We start from the raw sequence: 17,826 nt of genomic DNA on the forward strand, positions 1-17,826 counted from the left end.
ACTTGTCTAGCTGATGCAAGAGGCCTGGCTTTTGTTTTGGCCTCCAAGCTTTCAACAAGCTTTCCAACACCTAGAAGCCATTTTAGGGTTATTAACTGGTCCAATTTAATATTATTGTGTCTCAGAAAATAGGGAGGCCCAATGAGAAGGATAGAAGTAGAACAGATGGTTGGTGGAGTAGTCAGAAAACATGTAACATTTATCTATTAAATTTGCTGTCTTATATGGGCATGGTTCATGGCACCCCAAAACATTACAATAGTAACATCAAAGATCACTGATCACCATACTAGATATAATAAAAAGTTTGAAATATTGGATTACCAAAATGTGACATAGAGACATGAATTAAACGCATGCTGTAGGAAATATGGTGCTGACAGACTCGCTCAATGCAGGGTTGCCACAAACCTTCAATTTATAAAAAATGTAATATACGCAAAACACAATAAAGTGAAGCACAATAAAATAAGGTGTGCCTGTACTAATTTTGTAAATTTTGAGAAATGTGTCTTGAATAATAATTTCATCTCCAAAAGAGGAGGCGCAGCTGCTGTAAAATGCTGAAAGAACCCCTTCAGGAAACAGTCAATCTTAAGTGCAATTGCCTTCCCTTTTCAGTTTTAAATGAAAAAGTTTCTACACAAAGCTGTTTACATAAATATTCAGTTGTTTACCTTTGCACACAAGGTAGAAAAGCAGAAATCTAATGACAATTCAGGAACACTAAACAGACACCAGCTCAAAAATGATGAAAAATTTAGGGAAAGACTCAACTATGTATCTTATTGGCCTAAACCACTGGTGTTTCATAAGTAATCTGTTTCTAACAGTAAAGTGTCACAAATTCTCAAATGATTTTCTTGAAAAGTATTAATTATGTTGGTTAAATTATAATGAATAGATTATATTCCATTTGCATGCCAATATACTCCCTTGGGTTAACCTTGAACCAACTATAAATATCCAGAGGGATACCTAATTCTCTGTCAGAGAGAAAGGCCCAGAGATGCATCTGGTTTGGGCACTAGCACATTACCTGCAACCTCCTACATCTGTGTAGCAGTCTGGCCACTGCAAGGCTCTTCCAGAAACTTTTCACTTCCCTATCAATAGATGGAATCTATTTCTACTCCCATGGAATCTAAGTGGCCTTTGTAACTGCCTCAATTTAATAGAACATTGTAGAGTGATGCTGTCTGATTTTCTAAGGTAGATCACGAAATGTTCCTTTCTTTCTTTCTCGAGTCATATGCTGAGCAGTGAACTGGTACAGAATTCTGTTTACCCTGAAGCTATAATGCTGGAGAGACCACAGAGATGCCTGAGGAGCCCAGCTGTTCTAGTCTTCCCAGCTAGGCACCAGACATTAAGTGGGCTAGCTTCAGATGATTCCAACCTCCAGTCTCTAGGCCAACCCAGATGAAGCTGAATGGAGCACAGATGAGTTGTCCCTGCTGAGCCCTGGCCAGATTGCAGATTCATGAGTCAAATACACATGGTTGTGGCTGACATTAAGTTTTGGATTGGTTTGTCATGCAGCACCAATTAACTGGAACAGTTGCCATGTCTGTAGGAGGGACACTGATTGCAAATATCATCCCCTCATCGACCCAAAGGATAAAAGAGCCACAAGCCCAAACAGCAAGATTACTTAAAAACCAAAATGATAGCACTGTATTTTACCCCAAAAGCAGCAAGCACCACCTCTGAAAGTTAAATTGACTTAGAATTCACACACCTTTTGTTACTCACCAACAATGCTGATTAGTGGATATGTATGTAAATGTGTCAATTGCAAAAAAACCCTTTAATATTTTTGCTTTTAAGGTCTTCAAAGGATCTATGATGCAGGTTAATAGCCCCTGCTTCTTAACAAAATTTACTCAATTACTGTATCCACCTCTAATTTTAGGCTGTAATTTATGTTGGTGCCTACACATTGGTATCAGGTGTCTTCAAATTCAGTGGAACTGAAATGAAATCACTGGGGTCTACATATTATTATCTGCTACTGGCTATTAGTGGAAAACAATCAGATTTTAGAGCTAAATAGAATCCCTGATCACTTACTGTGTAACCCTAGACAAGCTACATAACTTTTATTGATCTGTAAAACGGAAATAATGCCCATCTATTTACAGGGTAGTTACAGAATTAAATGAGCCATTATATTTAAAATACTTAGAAGGCCTAGTATATAATAGACAATCAACAAGTTTCTTTTCCTTGGCACTCTTGGCCTTTTTCATTGAATGACAGGCTAAAGAAGAATGAAAGTCCCTGGGTTTGCCCCAGCTAAAAGCAGCCTTCCCAAGAAAGTCAGGTTCTGCTTCCTGTCCATGAGTGATACTCCAACACTTGGAAGTGGGCCTCCAACCTACACTGGAAACTTCAACCAGAGCAGCTACTGGGGCCCTTCTGGTTTTCATTGTTTATTGTAGTTATAGTTTTAATGGAAAATATTTGAGCAAATTTAACTCTGCATCCCAGCTACCGCTTTTTCTTTTGTTATCATGCATCTTCACCAGCAAAGAACTAACGTAGTGTTTCATTTTGTTTTATTTCTGGAGAGAAGCAGGGTGGAGTCTTGCTATGTCACCCAGGCTGGAGTGCAGCAGTGCAATCTCAGCTCACTGTAGCCCCGGTCTCCCAGGTTCAAGAGATTCTAGTGCCTCCGCCTCCTGAATAGCTGGGATTACAGGTACACACCACCACACCTGGCTAATTTTTGTATTTTTGGTAGAGACAGGGTTTCACCATGTTGACCAGGCTGTTCTCAAACTCTTGACCTCAAATGATCCACTCACCTCAGCCTCCGAAAGTGCTGGAATTACAGGCATGAGCCACTGCGTCCAGCCTGTTTTGTTTGAAATAGGAGGTCATTGGAAACTTTATCCCAGAGAAGTATCTGACCTGAATTACTGGCCAGCTATATTAAGGAAGCAAAAAATTAACAGGTAACCTATGGATTTTAGATGTTTGGCCAACAACCTCAATATGAGCAGACAAAGTGACATTATGGGAAGAACAGAGAATCAGCTATCCCTCTGGATATTTTTATTTGGTTCAAGCCTAACCTCTAAGTGAACAATGAAGCTTCCTGAAGTAGACAAAGCATGTGACTAAGAATCTAAGACCTGCCTCACATTTGCTATGGGATCTTAGAAAGCAATTTTGCAGGCCTTTGTTTTTTCACCCAAGAAACTATGAGATTAGAATAGATGATCAAACCACGTGATGACCAAAAGGCCTTAAGATCATCTACAGGTATTGATCGACTTACGACCTATGCAACTTACGAGCATTCAACTTTACGACCACAATCGCTAGCCACGACTGCTCCGCGTCTGGCAGCACAAACGTTGCCCGGCTGGGCATACGACAGTGCGGACCAGCTTCCGGCAGCACTACCATCTCCGCGAGCACCATTTCAACTGTTATCCCAGACTCGGTACAGCAATTTGTGTTTTGTGTCTTGGATATTTTTCATCAAACCCCTCCCAAGATGTCTACCAAGAGGAAATTGTCTTTGTCTACACCTCAGCCTGCTAAGAAGGAAAGAAAGGCCATCGATCTCGACACAAAAATGAAGGTAATTAAGCAGTACGAAGGAGGAAAGAAAGTGAATGTGATCGCACGTGATACGAAGTTATCACACTAGACTGTGTCAACGATTTTGAAAGATAAAGAATTCGTGAAGCTGTGAAAGGTTCTGCACCCATGCGATCAACAGATATAACAAAGCAACGAAGCAGGCCCATCCACGAAATGGAGAAATTGCTATATATTTGGATGGAAGATCAAATTCAAAAACGGACACCATTAAGTCTTTCTACTGTGCAGATGAAGGCGAGAAGTCTATTTCAGACTCTGAAGGAGCATGCTGGAGAAGATTACAGTCAAGAATTTGTAGCAAGCACTGGCTGGTTCCAGAGATTCAAGAAAAGATTCCAAATGCATAGTGTTCGAGTGACTGGAGAAGCAGCGAGTGCAGATGAGGAAGGAGCACGTAAGTTTGTTGATAGTCTGGATGAATTAATTACAGATGAGGAACATAGCAGAACAGATTTTCAATGTTGATGAAACTGGGTTATTTTGGAAGCGGATGCCAGCACGCACTTATATTCACAAAGAGGCCAAAAGCATAGTAAAACTTGCTAAAGACCTTTCTTTGGAGTGTGAAATGGAAGATGTCGAAGAGTTGCTAGACAAAGAATCCGGAGAACTTACAAATGAAGAGCTAATTGAACTGGAAGAAGAAAGAGTGGCAGAAGAAGAAAGAAGAGAAGCAGAGAAAGAAGAGGAGGAGCCAGAAAGAAAGTTCACCACTAAGGAATTATCAGACGGTTTATCTTTACTGAATAAACTTCTTATACATTTCGAAGCAATGGACCCAAACATCGAACAATTTGCAAGGATTGAACAGATGGCACACAATGTGTTTCGTCCGTATCGTGAAATTTATGAAGAAAAAAAGCAGCATACAATTCAAACAAAGCTCACCATGTTTATGAAAAAACCAACTCCGGTAACCCCAACTGCTGCCTCAGATGACGACATCAACGATCCGCAGCCAAGCACCAGCGGCCAATAAAATGTTTCGTGCATGTTTATATATTTTGATATGTTTTGCAATTGGGAAAATGTTTCCTATGGTATTTTTTACACCTGTATTTTGTATTTTTGTATGCACCTGTATTTTGTAATTTTGTATGTTTTGCAAATATTAAACCAGTTGTACTGGTAATGCAGTGTTTTACTTAAACCTGATGAACGTAAAAATAAGAAACAAAATGGTGTAGAGATGATACAAATGGCATAAAATGAACAAAGAAAATTATGATATATAACAATAATGAAAGAAAATTATGATAAAATATGACTTAAAGATTTTTATAACATCATTTCACAGTACTGTACATATAGCCTACTCAACTTACGACCAAATCGTGTTACGACCGGTCTGTCGGAACCAATCGTGGTCGTAAGTCGAGCACTAGCTGTAGTCCAGTGCTCTCACTTGACAGGTGAGAAGTGAGGCCAAGAACAACTTAATGGCTTTCTTGGTGTCACAGCCCTCGCAGCCAACAGACTTAGGACTGGCATCCAAGGTTTACAGGCAGTACAGATCCTCTTTCTACAAAGCCTTACCTGTCTCTAAAATAATTTGATTCGGATGGTAATAAGGAAGGAGCACAATATGTATTTCTATTCAGGTTAATTTAAAATGATTCAACGGGTCAAATATTTATTTCCTAATTTCCAAGCTAAGTTTCCTACGAAGGGGGAACTTGTAACTCTTGGACAAGGGCCCATCCTTAGGTCATCATTCTCCAGACCTGAAAAAGCAATGTAAGTGCTTTTCACTTGATATATTCAAAACAGAGTGGATGAATTTTATCATCAGTGATGTCGTTTGCAAGTGCCAGGTACCCAACAGAAAATGACAGGCTTCTGGGCTCTTTAAACTATGGGTGACAAAGTTACTGTTATACTATGTGCCAACCAAGTTTCAGACCCAAGCTAAGGTGTGGGGCAAAACTTCTGGCAGGGCTAAGTCTTTATCCATCCACCTGATATTAGTATTGCTTAATTCTTCCTCTCCAGGGAACAGATAAGTTCTTTAAGGTTCACAGGTCTGACTGATTCACCACGGAGAGATTATATTCAAGAATCCCGTTATGCCCAAAGCAAGATACCTACCTAGGTGAACAGGAAGTAAAGTTTCTCAGCCCAGCCACTCTAGAAATCTGGAGCAAGGGACAAAGGAAATGTCTGTTATCCAAATTAACATAACATTGACCTTGATATACATGACCTTAATTAAGAACTAAATTGGAATTTAAACATTTGAATGCTTCACTGAGGTATCATAGAAATTAAGGCCAAATGTGGAAACTGAAACAATGAGAAAGGAGGACTATAACCAGGAAATACACTGACGTAATGGAAATGAGCCAGCCTGCAGTGGAGGACAAGGGGATCAGGGAGGCAACCTTGACACAAGGTTGGCATATTTTTATCTGTTGGGGAGACAATGAGGGGTGTATTTAGGAACAAGGGTGGAGATAATGTGGTATATTAGACAGATAACTCCTTGCCAGGCAGGTTCTAATATAGCCTGAATGGAAACTTCTTTTTAAGAAAGTCAACTCTTTGTCTGTGGTTCCACACTTTCAAAATGAGATTCTCTTCCCATCAGAGGTCTCACACAAGTCTTCCCATCTGAGACATGCAGGAGTGAAGGAAAAGGCTAGAGAAAGCAGTCCTTTCTGTGCTGTCCAACACAACATGGCAGCCACTCCACAGGTGGTTACTGAGTGCTTTAAACATTGCTAGTGTCAATCAGGAATTGAATTTTACTTTAAATTTTATTTAATTTTAATTAAAGTTAAATTTAAATTTAGAAATGGACACCGATTCAGTTACTGGACAACTGATTTGCATGTTTGGAATGACTTGGGTATGTGAATCTATTTTTTCTACTGTAAGTTTTAATTTAAGTACAGATCAAGTACTGTACATGAAACCTCAGTGTCCCAGTTGAGATGTGCTATAAGTGTAAAATATGCTTACAGCACATCTCAATTGGACTTTCAAGACTTTGTATTTTAAAAATACAAAATATCTCATTAATAATTCATTATATTAGTTACAGTCAACCCTCGATATCCATGGGTTCTGCATATGCAACCAACTGCCCAGTAAAAATATTTTTAAAAAGTAAATTAATAAAAAACAAAAAACAATATAGATAATATAGTACAACAATTATTTACATAGCATTTACATTGTATTAGGTATTTTAAGTTATCTAAAGATGATTTAAAATATATGGGAGGATATGCACATGTTATATGCAAATACCTCATCATTTTATACAAGGGACTTGGGCATCCACAGATTTCGGTATCTGTGGGCAGTCCTGGAACCAATTCTCCATGGATACCAAGGGTCAACTGTACATGTTGAAATAATATGCTGCATATATTAAGCAACATAAAATATAGAGCTAAAATTAATTTCACATTTCATTTTTAAAGTGGCTATTAGAACATTTAAAATTACATATAAAGCTCATACTTGAGGTTTATATTACATTTTTATTGGACGATGCTACTCTAGATTCTGGAGGGTCTAGATAAGAACACCACTTTTTTTTAAGAAAAGATTATAGTTAGTATATACTTGGGCTTCTTTATCAAAACCACACTAGGGTTCACCATGTGAAGAGCCCAAGGGTAGTCTTTCTTATTAGATTATATTCTCTCAGTAAATTAAAATTTGGCATTTGGTTTAAAAATTTGCCTCAAATTAGTTAATTGATGTCAGTGAGCCAGCATGTGATCAATTGTAAAGTAAAAATGACATTGGAGTTCCATATCAAAGGAATTGATAGAGGGAAACAGCCCTGAAACAGAACAGTGACTATACTTCAAATATTTGAGACTAAATATCACATCCCTTTAGTCTTCTTTTACCTGACCACAAAAAGAAACTACATAAAAAGGAAAGAAACAGTAATATATAATCCCAACATATACATTCTGAAGAAGATACTATTTTAAATACCCTCTGAATGTGAATCAAATATATAGGAAATGATAAATTTATATATATACTTCATACGTACAAGTAAAACTATCTGTTAAAGAAAGGTTTCTTAATATTGTGATCAAAAGAAAACCTTTGTCCTAAACCATACTGAGTGATAATTAAGCCTGTCATTATCATAGCATGTACCCTGGGATCTGATATCACCCCCACCCACCCCAAAAACTGTATTCAAATGAGAGGAGCATCCATGCTCAAATCACTTAAGTGAGATAAGGGATAGCTATACACCTCTCATATTCAGAGCTGAGTAATCAATTAATCAGAGGTTAAATAGCACATTCAAAGTTCAACACTTGCTAAAAGCCATTTATTTCGACTCAGACCCTCAGCTATCATTTTGGAAGCTACCACCAGATGCACAGGGTGTTAATGCAGCAGTAAGCCCACGTCAGAGGGTCTGAGGTTCAAGGTTTCACACAATTTGGTCAACTGTGCTTTTACCCTGTAAATCAGAACTTGATAAATACAGCACTATAATTCATTAACAAATATTTAATTAGTACCTTTAACAGCTAAAATAAAGACAATCTGACATAATATTTACATAAACACAAAATACCTACCTTCAAATTAAGTATCTTTTCCTACTAAATTGCCCTATTTTAAATCTCCATCTAATTCATTTCAGAGTCTAGTTGGAATTTTCCCTGAGTTAATTCGGGATTGTAAATTCTCCAAGTCTCAGATCTTCAGAGTAGCATAAGAGCTCCCCATATAATTTTCATGAGTTGATCTGCTCTTTCTGTTCCCCACGTTTTTAGCTTCACATGGCATCTAGGGTCTCATCTGCTCCTGCCTCTGCATGGCTTACCTCCGCTCCACTGCCCACTCTGGGTTCCCATTCCCAAGCAGAAATCACCGTAGATGTTGCCGTCTTGCTCTCCTCACTCTGTGGTCTTGTTCCAATCAGGGAAACATTCCTATGGCAACCAACACACACCACCATCTCACTCTCCTTCCCTGAAAGTTCCCTATTTGCATGGCAGACGTTTGGCAAGGACACTGAATTACTTTAACTTGCCTAGCAACTACTAGCCTGTTCCAGCCTCTCTAAAAGGGTTGGCTTTTTGTCGCTTATCTTTTAAAACACACTTGGGACTGGCTGGCTGGCTGTGGGAAGGGCAGCTGCCAAGTCAGCCTCATTGGTCACTCGCCTGGAACACACACAGCAATTGGGCAAACTGGAGCTGCTTCTTACCCCAAGGTGAAAAAATGTCCACAGGCTTGAGGCAATGGCACGAGAGTAGACAGCTCTGAGGGTCCCACCTTGGGCTAACTCCAGGGGAATTGTAATTCTCAGAGAACCTCAAATCTCCTTCACCTTCAGCTATAAGAAAGTAAAATTATCAATAGCTGCCTCCACTCAGAAAACCAAGCTTATCCCATTTTGCCATGTACTTCAGATCCTCCTGTTTTTATTTAACAGGCTGGAAACCAGATATTTCAATTTACAGAATGTAGTTTATTCATATAGATTATTTTAGCATCAGGAACCAACATGGTCCCAAACGACTGATGCTGTTTTCCCTATTTTTTTCCCCCTCAGTGAATTCTACAGAAATACTTGAAGTGTCTATAATCTAACCTGGGTACTCTAAGATGAAATACTTCTAATAATCCACACAGGTGAAGAATCTTGAACAATGAATAAACAGTTTATTGCGCTTTTGGCTTGCTCTGCTGATAGGTTTCCATGCTTGCCTGGTGCCCTTTCAGAACAGAAGCCAACAGTGGGTGCTTTCTCTTAAAAGCAACCAGTGAGATAATCAAGTCAGGTCCTGGAGAAAAACAAAAGCTACTAGATAGGCATTTCTACTCCTACCTGCAGCCAACTATCTTCCATAATGAAAGCAAGGTCACTGTTGCAGAAGCAGAGAGTTGCCAATTTAGGCCAGCAATAGAACTGAAAGTTGACATGGGTGGACACTATCTTTATTAGACAACTATTTCCTGTTCGTAGGGTGCCAAAGACCCACTTTTCTATCTTTGCAACATTTCAACTTCTTCTAAAAAGAGGCTTCCTATTCACTTCCATGGCTCCTTAAGGACAAGTACAATATTTGATTGCCATTTGCCATTTCAATGACACAGAGTAAGTGCTCGGTAGGCATTTGCTCAAGTGAACCTTAAATATAGCAGCAATAGACAATTAAAATAAGATACTATTTTTACTGATTATATTTATAAACTAAAATTTTTGTCACATTCAGTGTTGACAAGGGTGTGGAGAAACACGACATTCTTATACACTGTTGATGAAAGTATAAATTAGGGCAGTCATTTTGGAGGACAATTGGCAATATTTAGTGATGCTAAAAATGGCCACACTTTTTTTTTTTAATGAATAATTCCCTTGCTTTGACTGTATCCTACAAATATATTTATAAAAATGCAAAAAGATATATTCAAGAATATTTATTGCAGCATTGTCTGCAATAAGATAAAACTGGAAAAACCTAAATGTCAAAAAACAGAAGGTAAGCTAAATTAACCATTGCAATGGAATACAATATAGTCATTAAAAATGAGATGGATATATATGTACTGATGTGAACAGATGTCCAAGCTATATTGCTAATATATGGAATGACATATATGTATTCATATATACACATATAATCATAGATGTGTGTTATATGTGTATAGGTATTACGTATATGTGTATGTATGCTTGTATACAAATAGAACATTAGGTCATTTCTGGTAGAATTTGCAGAGACTTAACAGTGGTTACCTTTAAGGAATGATATTTAGGATTGAGACAAAAGGAAGGAAGACTTTTCTTTCTACCTTATAGCATCTTAAAATGTTTACTAATTTTTAAAACAATGAATGTTCTACTCATATATTTAAAACATGTTAATAATTGATAATTGCCTTTGTATTACTAGATATTCCAAAAAAAAAAAAATAAAGATAGCAGGTTATTTTTACCATTCAGGGATCCATGTGTAACTAATTCAGGGATCTTTAAAATCACCCACAGCTCTAGCAGCAAGCAAGAAACTTCAGAAATGAAAACAGCAGGTCACATAAATTGTTTATGAAGTTTGTACTTTTAGTGCGTTAGACATTAGTACCTCAAAAACTTTATTAGAAATTAGAAATCATATTAGGGCTATGTAAATTAAGATTAAAAATAGAATAACTACAAATACATATTTGAATTATACAATAAGCCAAAAAACATATTCCTAATGCTTGAGTCATCTTTTTTTGGAGGTAGAGGGAAAAGAGAAGTAACTCCTGCTGCTAAATTAGAAATCATAAGCCCTAGAAGCAGTGTACATATGTAAGAAGAAGAGAAGAAAACTGACTGAAGAACTCTAAATGATGTTTAATCAAAGAAAAATACAGAAAGCTGCAAATGTGTCTTTTCAGGGGATGATTTAACCTACAGAGAGGGACAACCGAAGAGAAACTTCTCTTTTTCACTAGCAACTCAGTAATATATAAAATATATATTTTTTCAGCTTCCAAAGGTTAGGAAGAACACTCCATTAAAAAAAATAGAGCATTCACCTTCATTTCCACATATCTTCAGGTTTCCAAATATTCCTCCTACTTTTTTCTTACAAACTCAAGAGAAAAAAATTTCCCTTGGTACTCATTATAAAACCCCAGAATGCTCTTGACATTGCCATTTTAACTGTCTATTGTTCTCCTAACTCCAGGAAATCTCTGAAAGCCAGACATAATGACTGTTGTGATGGTTTTCAGTAACAAGAAGTGAAGTTTCCTGTCAAAAGAAGTGCTCTCTCCATTTTCATCATATGTAAAACAAGATGCTTCCATGAGCACCTGCATAGACAGATGACTTTCTTTGAGACCCTGAAAATGTACTACAAACGATGAAAGAACAAATAAAAATGACAGATGAATTTGTGGGAGTTTTTTCCTTTTAGCTATAGCAAGCTGATTTATTTCCCAATTAGTACTCATTCTTTTGTTGGAGACCTGGCTTTTTGCTCTAGAGCTGTCAAGAGTATATTCTAGATATCAACTCAACACAGGAGTAAAAAATTAATTAGGAGTTGCTGTTTATTTGGAATACTCTAGCTCCTAGACTAAATAGACTGACTATGAAACATGTTTTACTACAACACTCCTCCATTAACTGCTTCAGGTCCCTATGATTCCAAATTTCCCATTCAGTTTGAGAGGCCTGTATCTTTAGTATAGATCTACTGGCCAGACCAGCAAAAGGAAGGCAGTATGTTTCTGAGGGAAGAGTCCAAGACCAGGATTCAGACGCCCTGGGTTCAAGCGCTGTACAGTCCTTAACCTGCAGAGCTGCTGAAAGCAAACTCACCTTCATCTGTCTCACTTCTTTGATGTGAACAAATGGGGAGGGACGTATCAGATCAAGTGAGATAACATATCAATACAGTTCTCAAATATGGGATGCCAAAAAGGCCTTACCATTAACAAGAACTGTAGTTTGCCTTTTTGAAATTGTGTTACGCAAATATATCCTTGTGTGACTCAGTTTTCTTACCTGTAAAATGGGAATAAATAGACTCATTTCATGGATGCTCTTAGATGCATGCACCCATGCTTTTCATTGTTTGCTTTATCTATGCTAGGTACTCTTCTAAGAGCTAACACATACTCTTAGAAGAGTGCCTAGCATAGATAAACAATAAAAATATTAGGTGTTACCTTTAGTACAAAGCTACAGTGCAGATCCCTAGTACTGCAGATGTGCAAAATATGACAGCAGTATAACAAAGTGAAAAATTAAACACAAACAAAAAGAGGGAAGAGTTATGCCCAGACGATCTGCTTTGTTTTAACTGGTGGTCTAGCTAGGCATAAGGCAATAACCATAGGAGATGGCTGGAATAGGATTTGAACCAGGTACACAGCAACTCAAAGTACAGTAAGAGACAAAGACTGTACAATGTATCAATGTCACTTTCAAAGGTTAAGTGGCTTGAATGCTAAATGTGAGATGTGCAGAGGCACGGACTTCCTCTGCCCTCTAGGTCAGGCTGATCCATAGTAGGTATGCCTCAAAAATGTTTGAAAAATGAGTGGATGAATGGGTTGAACACACTGCTTTCAATACAATCTTCTTGCAGAATTCCTATTATAATACAGACTTCTTGATATTAAAAGGTGTCTTCACGAAAGACAAAGGAAAACCCAAAAGATACATGTGCGCTCATGCCTTAATTCATGAAGTACTTAGTATTCACTATATCTCAAGCATGGTACAGAAGTTGTTTTATGAATAAAGTCTATTTATGCAATTACAGGAATCTAAAGTTTTTAGAAGTAGTAGTTGCCCTCTATCTCCGGCTGGAATCTAGTCAGAGTAGAAATAACTAATTACATTCCTCTTGTGATATTGTGCTGGCCTAGAGCCAGAACCAGAGCAAAACTATTTTATAAAATGCAAAACTGTTTTTAGATAAGTTGAAATGGCTGCCCCATTCTCCTCACAATAACTACTGTCCTTGGCCTCTGTAAATAGAACTGCCAGTTTGTTCTTCAAAACTACGTAAAGCTGCTTACCTTTTCTTATCAGTAACTGCTCTCTGTGGCCCTAATGTGACAGGCAAGCAGTCCTAACCCATGCCATCTTGGCTCCTGTGACTTGTAATAAGTAACTAAGGTGATTTCCACCTTAACCAGATAATGTGTAAACAAATGTTTATCTTGACTTCTGTAAACCACTTAAGTAACAAACGGAATGACAAAAGTCCCCTAGCCCTTGGAATGTCCGGAGACCCCCACCCTCATCTCTGCCCAGGAGGTAATTTACAGAATCCACTAGCCCTCGGAATGTCTGAAGCCTTTTCATCCCCATCCCTGCCCCTCACCCCCACTCCCAAGGTGGTTTTTCGGGTATAAAAAATCGTGGCACCCTCCTGTTGCCACCACAGGTTGGAGAGACGTGAGTCCTCTGTGGTCGCCGGCATAATAAATGACCCTACAATCTGGCATACTTTTGTCTTGTGATAACTTTCTACATTCGGTCAAATACAACACTCCCTAGTTGGTTTCTTACAGGTAGCTCCTCTCTACGTCTAAGCCTTAGTGATTCTATTTAAGTTTTAGGACACTTTAATCTTAAGAAACTAAAGGAAAATGGAAAATCTTTTTCAGAAAGACGTAATTGTACCAGATGATATGCAAGCGATTTGGGGACACGTAATTACAATAAAGCTTTACAACAAATTTATATGAAGGAAGATGTGTGACAATATTGAATTATGGGCAAGTTTTTAAAAATGGAGTTTTATTAGAGTTGTTCAAATTAAATGCTAATAAAATATCACCAAGAAGAATTCTCCTAGGACTACTTTAATGACTAGAATCACTCATAATCAGTAGATAGTTAGGATGCAAATAGATGCAAGTAAGGCATTTGAAAATGGCCTTTCCTCTCAAGCAGGCTAAATGTTCCCTAGCAAACTTATTTACAATATTCTTTTGCTCTGTAGGTCCTTTCTTCACAGATAAAATGAAGTAAACTTCAGACTTACCCTGGAGAAATTATTAAGAACCCTGAATTAATGGGGTACAAATGAATGACACTATTGAAGAGAGAATCAGGGTCCTGTCAGATTGCTGCAGCCAACTACATCTGGATTTATTTTTAAATGAGTGTTTATACTCCACTGTTCATCCAAGTTCTCATGAGAGGCTCTGTCTTTGCATACAAAGCAGGAAAAAACTGCTGAATGAAGTCAGTGTGCTGAATGGAACTGGAGAGTGGGTGGAGAGAGTGCCTAGTCTTTTCCCCCCTCTTTTTGAAATTTGTTTTATTTTTGCTGTTATTTTTCTTTTTTCTCCTATCTGGTATTCTTTGATACATTATGACAGCTTGTTCAAACTGAGGACCCTAAGAAAGATCCACCTGACAACTTAGACTCAAGAAAAGCGCATGTGAAAATGCTATTTCCAGTCAGTGTATGATCATCAGACCTTCGTGAACAGAGCTAGTACATTTCCAAAGTACTTTAGAGGCTGCAGAAAATGCTAACAAACATTACCTCATTTGATACAACCACCTGTGGCATAGGAAAGGCAGGTGTCTTCATTTTACAGGCAAAAGGTTAATGATGTGATCAAGTCCACACTATTAGAAAAAGAGCCCAGCATCAAGTCCAAACTTCTTGATAAGACTGATAAATCTGATAAGACTACTAATATCTTACTATTGGTTTGTGGTGATGTCCCCACACTACAATTCCTAAGTAAATGATCTTAGGTCTTTTTCCACATCCCCTATAGTAAACTGAAACTCCCTGGCATCTGACTCACTTATGCCTGTGGGAAGCAGAACCCCGGGTAGAAGAACCATAGGGGTTCAGCCCTCAGCCTCACTGTGATTTCACAAAGGACTTAGTAGCTTCTAGGACAGTGATTTTTCAGTTGTCAAGTCCAGTTTTAAATGCATATGCTTCTCCACTGGGGAAACACAGAGTCTGGTAGCAACAGCCAAGGCAAATCACCTGTACTGAATTTTTATTTCTTAGTAAATTTGAGATGTTCACTGGGACAGGTATGGCTAGGCTTGTAACATAAATGAGAGGCAACTGAAGAGTATTTTGCAAACACAAACTTAAGACAAATGCTTAAACTACCTCCAAAACTTTGGATGTTATCATTCCTTTCTTCTTGGAAACAGTACTTCCATAAGTAATGCAATAACAAGAAGGAGATTATTTTTTCAATGAACCCATGGTAAAAAATCTGGTAAGACTACTAACATCAGTGTAGGTTTGGAAAAATCTCAGAATTGGAAAATCTTAAGATGACTTTGAGACTATTACCATTGAGTACTTTCCACACCTGGATTGGCAGAAAAATCCCAAAGGAGGGCCCCAGAAATCAGACAACATAGGGTAAATACTCTGCCAATCCCCAGAAATCAGAGAACCTGGAGTTAGTACTCTACCAATCCCTAATAGAATGAGTACAAGAATTCTATTCTAGACAACCTAATAGAATGAGTACTCAGAAGCCTATTAAGTTCATGCTGTTCCTCCCCCAAAAAGGCCTCGTAATAGATTCTAAAGAAGGATAGTTTTAAAGCAGCTTCCTCCATCTCTGGCTACCTAAAGGACTTAGTGGATTGGAGAGCTGCAAACCATACCCATGTGCTGATTACGCCAAAAAGCAACTGGAACTGTTCAAGAGAAACAGCAGTCAACAACTCGGGATTCATGGACATTCTGAAAATAGTGACTGACACCTCTGATTTTTTTCCAAACCTGGTGCACCCAATCCAACCTCAAAAATCTTCATTTAACATTTATTAAGTGCAAGACATTGGTGGCTCCTGTCTTCTGACTTTGGATTTAGAGTAAAACACAACTTTGCCACAAGCAAATAGATACAGACACAACTCACACCTTACCAAATGCAGAAGGAGTGAACTTGTTGAGGAGGCTATCATGAGGAAGAACCTGCCAGGTTAGCAGTGATTACCACAGCAACAACGGCTCTAATTTTCAGCTCCTAGTGCAATGATCTGAGGTCTGAGTCTCCCTTAGGAGGTTTCTGTTGGCTTTTGTAAGTAGATAGACTTGTTGTCTTCCATTGGGCAATTCTGGTAGAAAGGAATGCACTCTTTATTAAGGGCTGTTCACAGTTCAGATACAAAACAGAGAATAAAGACTCTGAACTCTATTACTCACTGATTGACTTGCTTTTGAGCAAACAGTCATCAGAAACTGTTTGGCTCTAGCCTATTAAAGGCCACTAGATCACTCACATGGGATGGCTTCCTGGTACATTAGATCGAGTTTCAACCTCACTTGTTCCATTGAGGACTAATATTTGTTTAATGCTGTACTCTATTTTTAGAATAAACTATCAGCCTGTGAAAGGTCTGAATACACTCAAACATTCGGCATACCAAGTCAAAATGTGTACTGTTTGAATTAAATGCAGATAAATCAGGCTGGGCGCAGCAGCTCACACCTGAAATCCCAGCACTTTGGAAGGCTGAGGTGGGCACATCACCTGAAGTCAGGAGTTCAAGACAAGCCTGGCCAACATGGTGAAACCTCGTCTCCACAAAAATACAAAAATTAGATGGGCATGGTGATGTGTGCCTGTAGTCCCAGCTACTTGGGAGGCTGAGGCAGGACAATCACTTGAACCTGAAACGTGGAGGTTGCAGTGGGCAGAGATTGCTCCATTGCAATCTTGGGTGACAAGAGTGAGACTGTGTCTCAAAAGATAAGTAAAATAAATTCAGATAAATTAAAATACAGATATATTTTCCTTTGAATGCATTAGTATACCAGTGTCTCATATAGTTGACAACAAGAGCAGTTAGCAAAATATGTTTTGAATTATGCTGAACCCAAGTCACTTTATATCTTGACTGGGTTTGATAATCTGATATTTGCCTTGAGGGGAGATTGTCTTTGAATTGGACGGCATCTTATAGATAATTTAGTCCATCTTCATAGCCACGGTACAGAAAAAGCATACGTAATATGCCTCCCTCATAGTATTCAATTTATTTATGTAAATAAATACAAGTCTTCAAAAAGTTCATGGAAAATGCATATTAAGAAAAAACTATACATGGATTGCAAAATGTTTTTGCACCAAAATACTCATACTAAGTTGTTATATGTAAACAGTATCTAGTTAAAGGCACTAATAAGTATAAGACATCAGTTTGCAAAGAGCCCCTATCCAAGCAACAAGAATTCTGCTAAAATTGAAGAGCAAACATCAAATTTACTGTGATTCTTGGATGGAAGAATGCTGGAATTATTGATGCTTCACAAATTGTTTACGAAGACAATGCCCCAAAGAAATCAGCAGTTTACAAATGGATAACTCATTTTAAGGAGAGATGAGATGAGGTTGAAGATGAGGCCCACAGAGGCAGACCATCCATTTACATTTCTCTCATTGCTAATGACCTGGAATATCTTTTCCAATGCTTGATGGCCTGTGAAGTTTCTTCCTATGTAAACTGCCTGTTCAAATCCTTTGCTTAAATTTTTTACTAATACAGTAACATGTACTGCTTTAAAAATAACCCCCCACTGGAATCAGTTGAATAAGGCAACAGGAAAAACTCACACATGAGAACAGATGGCAATGAATCCATCCTTTGAAAATGGCAGTGACTCTACAGTCAACAGTGAATTTGAGACCTGCACAATAAATAACAGGGACAGCAACAGCTAATGATGTTTTATGAAATACCTGATATAGTGCCTG

The 17,826-nt window shown here is 38.1% G+C and overlaps 1 protein-coding gene across 7 annotated transcripts in view; it reads right to left on the reverse strand.

Annotated features, from left to right (window-relative positions):
* TMEM108 (transmembrane protein 108) overlaps window positions 1–17,826 on the reverse strand; it is a 357,015-nt gene that overhangs the window by 258,752 nt on the left and 80,437 nt on the right. Inside the window, exons 2-3 of one of the 7 annotated variants that reach the window (XM_032266371.1) lie at window positions 8,184–12,118; window positions 5,707–5,753 (exon numbers count right to left, since the gene is read on the reverse strand). The exons of 3 other annotated variants lie outside the window; for them this stretch is intronic. The gene's annotated coding sequence lies outside the window, so the exon portion shown is untranslated. 3 more of the 7 variants (XM_032266363.1, XM_032266377.1, XM_032266396.1) reach the window with 3 other exon arrangements.

Source organism: Sapajus apella, unplaced genomic scaffold (assembly GCF_009761245.1).
Source record: "Sapajus apella isolate SASKATOON/1434 unplaced genomic scaffold, GSC_monkey_1.0 scaffold4, whole genome shotgun sequence".
NCBI lineage: Eukaryota > Metazoa > Chordata > Mammalia > Primates > Cebidae > Sapajus > Sapajus apella.